Source organism: Lineus longissimus, chromosome 8, assembly GCF_910592395.1.
Source record: "Lineus longissimus chromosome 8, tnLinLong1.2, whole genome shotgun sequence".
NCBI classification, from domain to species: domain Eukaryota; kingdom Metazoa; phylum Nemertea; class Pilidiophora; order Heteronemertea; family Lineidae; genus Lineus; species Lineus longissimus.
In genome coordinates this window covers 1,115,026-1,122,557 of record NC_088315.1, presented here as the reverse complement: position 1 = coordinate 1,122,557, position 7,532 = coordinate 1,115,026, and the positions used below count along the sequence as shown (strand labels likewise).

The 7,532-nt window shown below is 44.8% G+C and overlaps 1 long non-coding RNA gene across 1 annotated transcript; it reads left to right on the top strand.

Annotated features, from left to right (window-relative positions):
- The first annotated feature begins 1,820 nt into the window (after positions 1-1,820).
- LOC135492355 (uncharacterized) lies at positions 1,821-4,425 on the top strand. Its single transcript, XR_010448063.1, has 4 exons — positions 1,821-1,944; positions 2,619-2,731; positions 3,106-3,280; positions 3,497-4,425. It is a non-coding gene; the product is annotated as an uncharacterized LOC135492355 (long non-coding RNA).
- Positions 4,426-7,532: the final 3,107 nt, after the last annotated feature.

Below are 7,532 nucleotides of genomic sequence, written 5' to 3'. Positions count from 1 at the left end.
CACCATATAGACAACTTGGCAGAGCAGCCAAGACTGATTTGGCCTGGCTGTGACTGTCTCTCATCTCTCTCACCATATTAACAACTAGGCAGTGCGGCGAAGATTGATGCGGCCTGGCTGTGACTGTCTCATCACTCTCATCATGTTGTCAACACGGTGGAGCAGCCAGGACTGATTCGGCCTGGTTGTGACTTCCTCATCTCTCTCATCATGTTGTCAACACGGTGGAGCAGCCAGGACTGATTCGGCCTGGCTGTGACTGCCTCATCTCTTTCACCATGTTGACAACTTGGCAGAGCAGCCAAGACTGATTTGGCCTGGCTGTGACTGTCTCATCTCTCTCACCATAATTATTGTCAACACGGTGGAGCAGCCAGAACTGATTCGGCCTGGCTCTGACTGTCCCATCTCTCTCGCCTTATTAACAACTAGGCAGTGCGGCGAAGATTGATGCGGCCTGGCTGTGACTGTCTCATCACTCGCATCATGTTGTCAACGCGGTGGAGCAGCCAGGACTGATTCGGCCTGGTTGTGACTTCCTCATCTCTCTCATCATGTTGTCAACACGGTGGAGCAGCCAGGACTGATTCGGCCTGGCTGTGACTTCCTCATCACTCTCACCATGTTGACAACTTGGCAGAGCAGCCAATGGCTGTAACTGTCTCATCTCTCTCATCATGTTGTCAACGCGGTGGAGCAGCCAGGACTGATTCGGCCTGGCTGTGACTTCCTCATCTCTCTCACCATGTTGACAACTTGGCAGAGCAGCCAAGACTTTTTTTGCCTGGCTGTGACTGTCTCATCTCTCTCATCATGTTGTCAGCACGATGGAGGAGCCAGGACTGTCAAACAGTTGTGTGAGCTCACTAGAGCTTGCACTTACATAATAGTGTAAAACTAAAATTTATATAATATATATATATGTATATAAAACCGTCATCGGATGCGCATCCGATATGCCACGAGATCCTTCACCGTCAATTCCCTTACCGTCTTCGGATCCGATACGCCACGAGATCCTTCACCGTCAATTCCCTTACCGTCAATTCCCTTACCGTCTTCGGATGCGCATCCGATATGCCACGAGATCCTTCACCGTCAATTCCCTTACCGTCTTCGGATGCGCATCCGATATGCCACGAGATCCTTCACCGTCCATTCCCTTACCGTCTTCGGATGCGCATCCGATATGCCACGAGATCCTTTACCGTCATCGGATGCGCATCCGATATGCCACGAGATCCTTCACCGTCAATTCCCTTACCGTCTTCGGATGCGCATCCGATATGCCACGAGATCCTTTACCGTCAATTTCTTTACCGTCATCGGATGCGCATCCGATATGCCACGAGTTTTTTTGTTACCTCACCGTCAATTCCTATACCGTCAGGGATGCCACCAGCTTTGTTCGCGTTGTAAAGGTTTCGGGGATACGACTAATGCATGCGAGCACCGTCGGCGGAACCCCAGCGCCCGCCCTCTCGATCTATCCGTAAGAACGAGCCACTCTCGTGACCGTCACATTTACGGACTCCGGACCTCCAGACTTTAGAGACCGAGCTTTTCTTTACCTTACAATTACTGTATACTCGGCGCCTCACTTATATGTGTTGTTTTTTTCACATACATTGTTCTCGTGGTTTACGGAAAAGTAGGCCTAAAATGTTATAGTGTCTAAAAACAATATTCAGTTAATGGAATTACACTTTTTTCCATTACTGCTTGCTTGATATTGCCCTAACAACTTTTTCATGAATCAATTTTGAACATTATGTTTACAACGTAGTTATTGTAGCACGAATTATGAGTCTAAAATGCCAAATACTTGCAACTATTATGTTAATCACTGAAATCTTAGTGTACTAATTGCTCGCTATAAGCTAGGTTATTGCGCCCCTAAACCAACGTACTGACAACGCTACCTCCCCGGAATCAAACTTTAACGTGAGTTAATTGTAATCTTACTCTCTATATACCAAAGTGATTTACCTAGGAATACAGTTGCACTTCACTGAAAACTAATGATGTGTTGATGAGTTCAATGAATCCTTCGATTCCTTTGGTTTTCTTGGCGAACTGACGTCCGACAATAAATGACCCGTTGACGTGTACCTGCAATACGCCATTGCCGTAGTGACTGTGTAAACAGATCTATTTTTGGACGAAACTCAGCCCCTCACAAACTTTGGTCCATTTCGCCAATGATGACACTGCTTCTAGACTGTACCACAGCACTTTAAGCTGTAGCAGCGCTAAGCAAGAGTCAAGACAAATGTCCGCTGCCAGCCGCTGCTGGACCAACCCCCTCGCCCGCCCCCCATCATGATATCAGATTCAGAGGCCTGGCTGAGCCCTGTGATTTAGCCAAATTCAATATGATTCTTTTCTACTGTGATGTTAAGGCCCTTGTGTCATGCAGCGTATTCGGTAGCACCGGTACACAACTTATGTTAAACCGCGACGTCTGCTGCAATTCAAATTGCATATGACGCCAACGGAATTGTGACGACTTGTTTCTCAAATCTTTTAGTGAACAGTGATCACGGGCTGTGGGAATTGCGAAGGGATGGTGTAGAGTATCGCCACAACAATGTTGATATGATCACTCGTTGTTTCAGCGGGCATGACTTGGTACATCCAGTGACCCAGCAAAAAGTAGCCCTGGTACAGCCAGAAGTAGCAACAAATCGCAAAAGGGGATCCTTGTCTGACTGGTGGCTGGACAACAATGGTAGGTCACCATCAAATAAGGGAGTGGATCCAGCACAGCTGGATAGAGGGGGCCCCGTTGAGGGCGAAGCCTGAATATGGTGAGGGCTCGCCCTCACAATCACATGAAAGCGCAGTAGGCGCTCACCCACGAAGGGAGGTCTGGGGGTCTCCAGCAGGAAAATTTTGAAACTGAGATGCTCTCAGATGCGTTTCCCAAGTGTCTGAGAGACGATGTTTACTCGTTAATTCACTGCAAAGAAATGCATAACGAAAAAGCCACCTAGGTTTTCTTCTTTGGGTTGTGAGGAGAATATTTCAAATCATTTGAGCAGCAGTGTCTAACCTACAACGCCGTCAATGATTTCCACTGTGTTTTTGTTTTCACTGTTTCAGACACTTGTTGGAAAAGGAAGGACCAAAGGTGCCATCGTCGAGGGCCCAGATAGATGAAGAGATTGAAGCCTGGGCTGCACACAATCCTGTTAGTAACAAAAAAAGAAGGAAAAAATGCTGTCCCATTTGTCCATATGCCCAGCGCCAGAACCCATTTATACATCTGGGTAGTGAGGCAAGTGTCTAAGAGACCTGCCTGAGTCTCTCACCGACAGTAGGATTCGAACCAGGGACCTTTTGACCTCTAGTTGAGGGTCTGAGCCACTAGTCCATAGTGTGTCGTGTAGATTCACGCTGGTCTTGCTCTTCGATCTTGTCACGTCACATCCTTGTCCCTTGCTCTGCCACAATCATGTACTGTATTGAATTGAATTCTATTTTCTGTCTTCAGAAAATCTAGGAAGAAGTCGCCACCCACTGATGATCTCATCCACGTTTACCAAAGACTCCAAAGCAGTGTAGGAGAGGAATGGTGGCCTGTTCGAACAGGCATGGACTGAATCGCCAGCTCTCATCTCCCTAGTCACTCCGATGGCCACGTGTCGCTCCTCGATCAACAGCGATTTCAATGAATGATGCGTTGATGTGGGCAAAAAGTGAATCCTTTCTCGCCTTTGAACTCTGGTGTTCGTCGTATCAATCCATTTTGATTGCCGAGCAACTTGTGGGCACACCTCAACTTGTTAGTGGGAAGTAATTTGCAATAGAGTGACTTACTTTTATGGGCAGAGACCTGTATTCATCCACGACCGGAAGTGTGGCACAGTCACATAGAGCTTATCAAAATGTCAAGTTGTGGTAAATACATGGCTGGGATGGACCAAAGTGGAATTAATTCTCAATCTGTGGTTGATTCTTAATCTACAGAGTCAGGCCATCACAGAAATATGCTTTTTGATAATATATTTAAGAAAATGTGGTCTCACTGGTCAGTTTAGAACTTGTACTTTGACAGGGCCATATCAATGCGCCAGTGACGTTTTGATGGATATGGTGTACGGAAATCTCTTTTTCTCAGGCAATCGGTATTGGAATTTTTAAAAACTTTATTATGCTATTGGCAAAGGGTTCTTCTTGACACATATAAAATTTTGTGCAGATTGATTGGTCCAATGAGTACTTTTTTAGCAAAACCTATGCACAACAATGTACACGTAATGTACACATGTTTTAATAGAGGACTCTGGCCTTATTGCTATATTTTTTTATTTTTTTTTCACTTCACATCATTGTTATTTTGAAAAATCCTGCCAAAATTCTGTTGACTGTTTGTTGTCGACAAGAGTCTATGTTTCATGAATAACAAGGCTGTGTTCTGTACATTGTATTCCGTCTTCTTTAGTCTCCTGTCTTTGCATCTATTTTCATTATTTTGTTGCCTTGCAACGTTAAGTCGGTGAATTGGTTTGGATGGAGATGACCCTTAAGAAAAAAATCTCAGATTCACGATGGTAAAATCGGAGTTGACCATGCTCACCATGGTGAATGCAGCGTTCACCATGGTGAATTCAAAGTTTACCATGCTCACCATGAATGTAGAATTTACCATGCTCACCATGGTAAAATATTTCACCGTCCCAATTCACTATGGTGAAGTGCTGTCAGATTACCATGGTGAAATTGAGACACATTATTTTATCCTTAGGGTAGGCCCCCTACACCAACACCTAACACTTTCTCAACCCCAATACTTGACCTGACCCAATGTATGTCTGCCCTTATCAGCCCAGAAACTCCCCAACCCAAGCAAAATCATGAAGCCCATCGCACTATTGTCCATCTTCTGTCATGGTACAGGCAACGGCAATTGCGATTGGTGAAATCCCAATATCTTTCTGTCTGCATGGTCTGTGGGATGTGGAAACAATCAACCTCTGCCAGCTGCTTATCTATTCAGATTGTGAAGGCCTTGACACAACATAAAAACTCTGACGCGAAACAACTACCCTCTGCCAGCTGGTTATCTGGTCAGGTTGGGAAGACCTTGACACAACCTAAAAATTACACTAAGGTTACCGCTAATGAACTTTGGAGGCGACAGGACAGCCTACGTAACAACCAACCTCTTCCAGCTGGATATCTGGTCAGGTTGGGAAGACATTGACACAACCTTCAAAGGGTCCTTTAGCTGTACAAGACAACATTACACTGTGATACAAGACAACTGATTTGGTTGTACCGTGTGGTAATCATCTCACAAGGACGGAAAATGGAACAACCAACATCTGCCAGCTGGTTATCTGGTCAGGTTGGGAAGTCATTGACACAACTTCAAATGGTCATTTAGCTGTACAAGACAACTGATTTGGTTGTACCGTGGTAATCATCTCACAAGGACGGACACCCGCCCCCCCCCCCCCCCCCACCTCCATAGTCAAGGGGGCCGCAGGCGCGTTCCCGATTTTTCGGGAAAAGGGGGTTAATTTTCACTCTTGTTTCGGGGAAAAATCCCCGAAAAATCAATAAAATAGGGGTGTTATTACTGCTATTTTCCCTTCAAAAACTGAAAATAGGGGTATATTTTCTCATGTTTTCCTTCCCTGGGTCTTCTGAGGATCCTCAGCAGCAAGGAGATGATGTTCAGGAACACGTTATGCATTTCCATGAAGATCCTGATGGGGATGTGAACTTTGCTGCTCCAGAAGTGCAGACCCACCTTAGACATGTTGCTCAGGAAGCCCTTGATGATGATGAAGAGGAAACACAGCCTGCTATCACCAAGGTATCAAACACAATCCTCGGGGTAGGGATCCAAGACTCCCTTCAATTAGGGGGGTAAGATCAAATCCTTCCTTCAAATAGGGGGTCAATTTCCTCACAAAAGCCCGCAAATAGGGGGTACAAAAAAATGCTGTTTCCTTCCATGAGGGGGTGATTTTAAAACTTGGGAACAAGCCTATGTACCCCCTAAATAAGGGGAGTGGGGGGGGGGGGGGGCGGGGACGGACAATGGAACAACCAACCTCTGCCAGCTGGTTATCTGATCTCACGAGACTGGCAGTACACAATATCTACCTGACAACTCTTTAAGTACAACTTGAGTACTACTTGGGACCACAGTCATCTTAAACGTGCCACCAAAATGACGTCAATATCTACATAAAAATACTTTACTTGATCAATTTATCTGCAGTGTAATTTTGGAAAGAAGCCCTCAAATTCGTTGTCAGTCCTCGTTTGATTTTTAGCCGTAGCACTAGCAGCCAATAGCTGGTCTCAAATCATCCACAACAATCAACAGAACATTGGGTTTCTGGGAATGTGCGATACCTGAAACAAATGCCAACACAACCGAGATGAAAGTGGATACAGAATTGTGACAAAGATACTGATGATAACATCACACATGCCAATGGAGTATTTAATTGTGCTGGCTCCTCAATTAGAAATTACTCGAAGAGAAATTTGTCCAAGAGACATCTCCAATAATCATATGGGCAGTCTCATCAGTCAGTCGGTCCTAAAGACATTTCTAATAAACATGGGGACAATCTCTTCCGAGTGGTAATCTGTCCAATTGACCACGACCAAGTATCTGATTTATAGTAGGGGCCTATATGTAGACTAGGCCTGTGGTCTGCTGGTATGACCCATATTTTGGGTATTGTAAAATTGTTATGACAAATATATTTAAAAAACTCTTACATAAGAATATTAATTGGTGTAATAGGTATCTATCGATAAAATCAAGATCACTTTCAGGTTGATATTTCTTGAGATGAAAACGAAAGAACATATTAGTGAAGGCACATTAGCAAAACCAAAATATTGATCTTTCAGAAATTAGTTAGGTATCAAACTTTCGTTTATCTGCTCAACGTTTTGAAGTGGTCGTGATCGCGTAATAGACGAACGCCTGCTGACCAAATACTCGTAGCACAGTGACATGTGCATATCTTTGCTAATTTTGACTATTTTGCTATACAGCCATGTATATGCAACATAGTTAATTTATTCTAAGATATGCATGCATGCATGCCATGGTGACCAATATTGAGGATCACCGATTGTTGATGTCTGGGGCATGACCTATCCTCCCATACAGCCATCGCATGCCCCTACATCCTCTATATAATGGTACCGGTACTGTTTACATCAGTCAAGGAGACACATATTGATGGATACCATCGGTATGTGGTCTTGAGAAGCCGGTGTAACATCTGTGGTTGTTTCCCATGTGTCAGTGTTTCCAAACAATAGGCAGCTAGAGAGACCACGACTTTTCAATGGGGGGGATACACAGAAAAACTTGTCAATCTATTTTTGAGCGTTCCCAAACAATGAGGGGAAACACTCAAAAACAGAAACACTCAAAAACATTACACCGGTTCCAATGACCACTCGTACTCTGGAAAGAAGCTGAGATTGCTCTGGGACTCGCGAGTCCCCACGGGCCCGGCTATAAAACACCGGCACCCCGACATGCT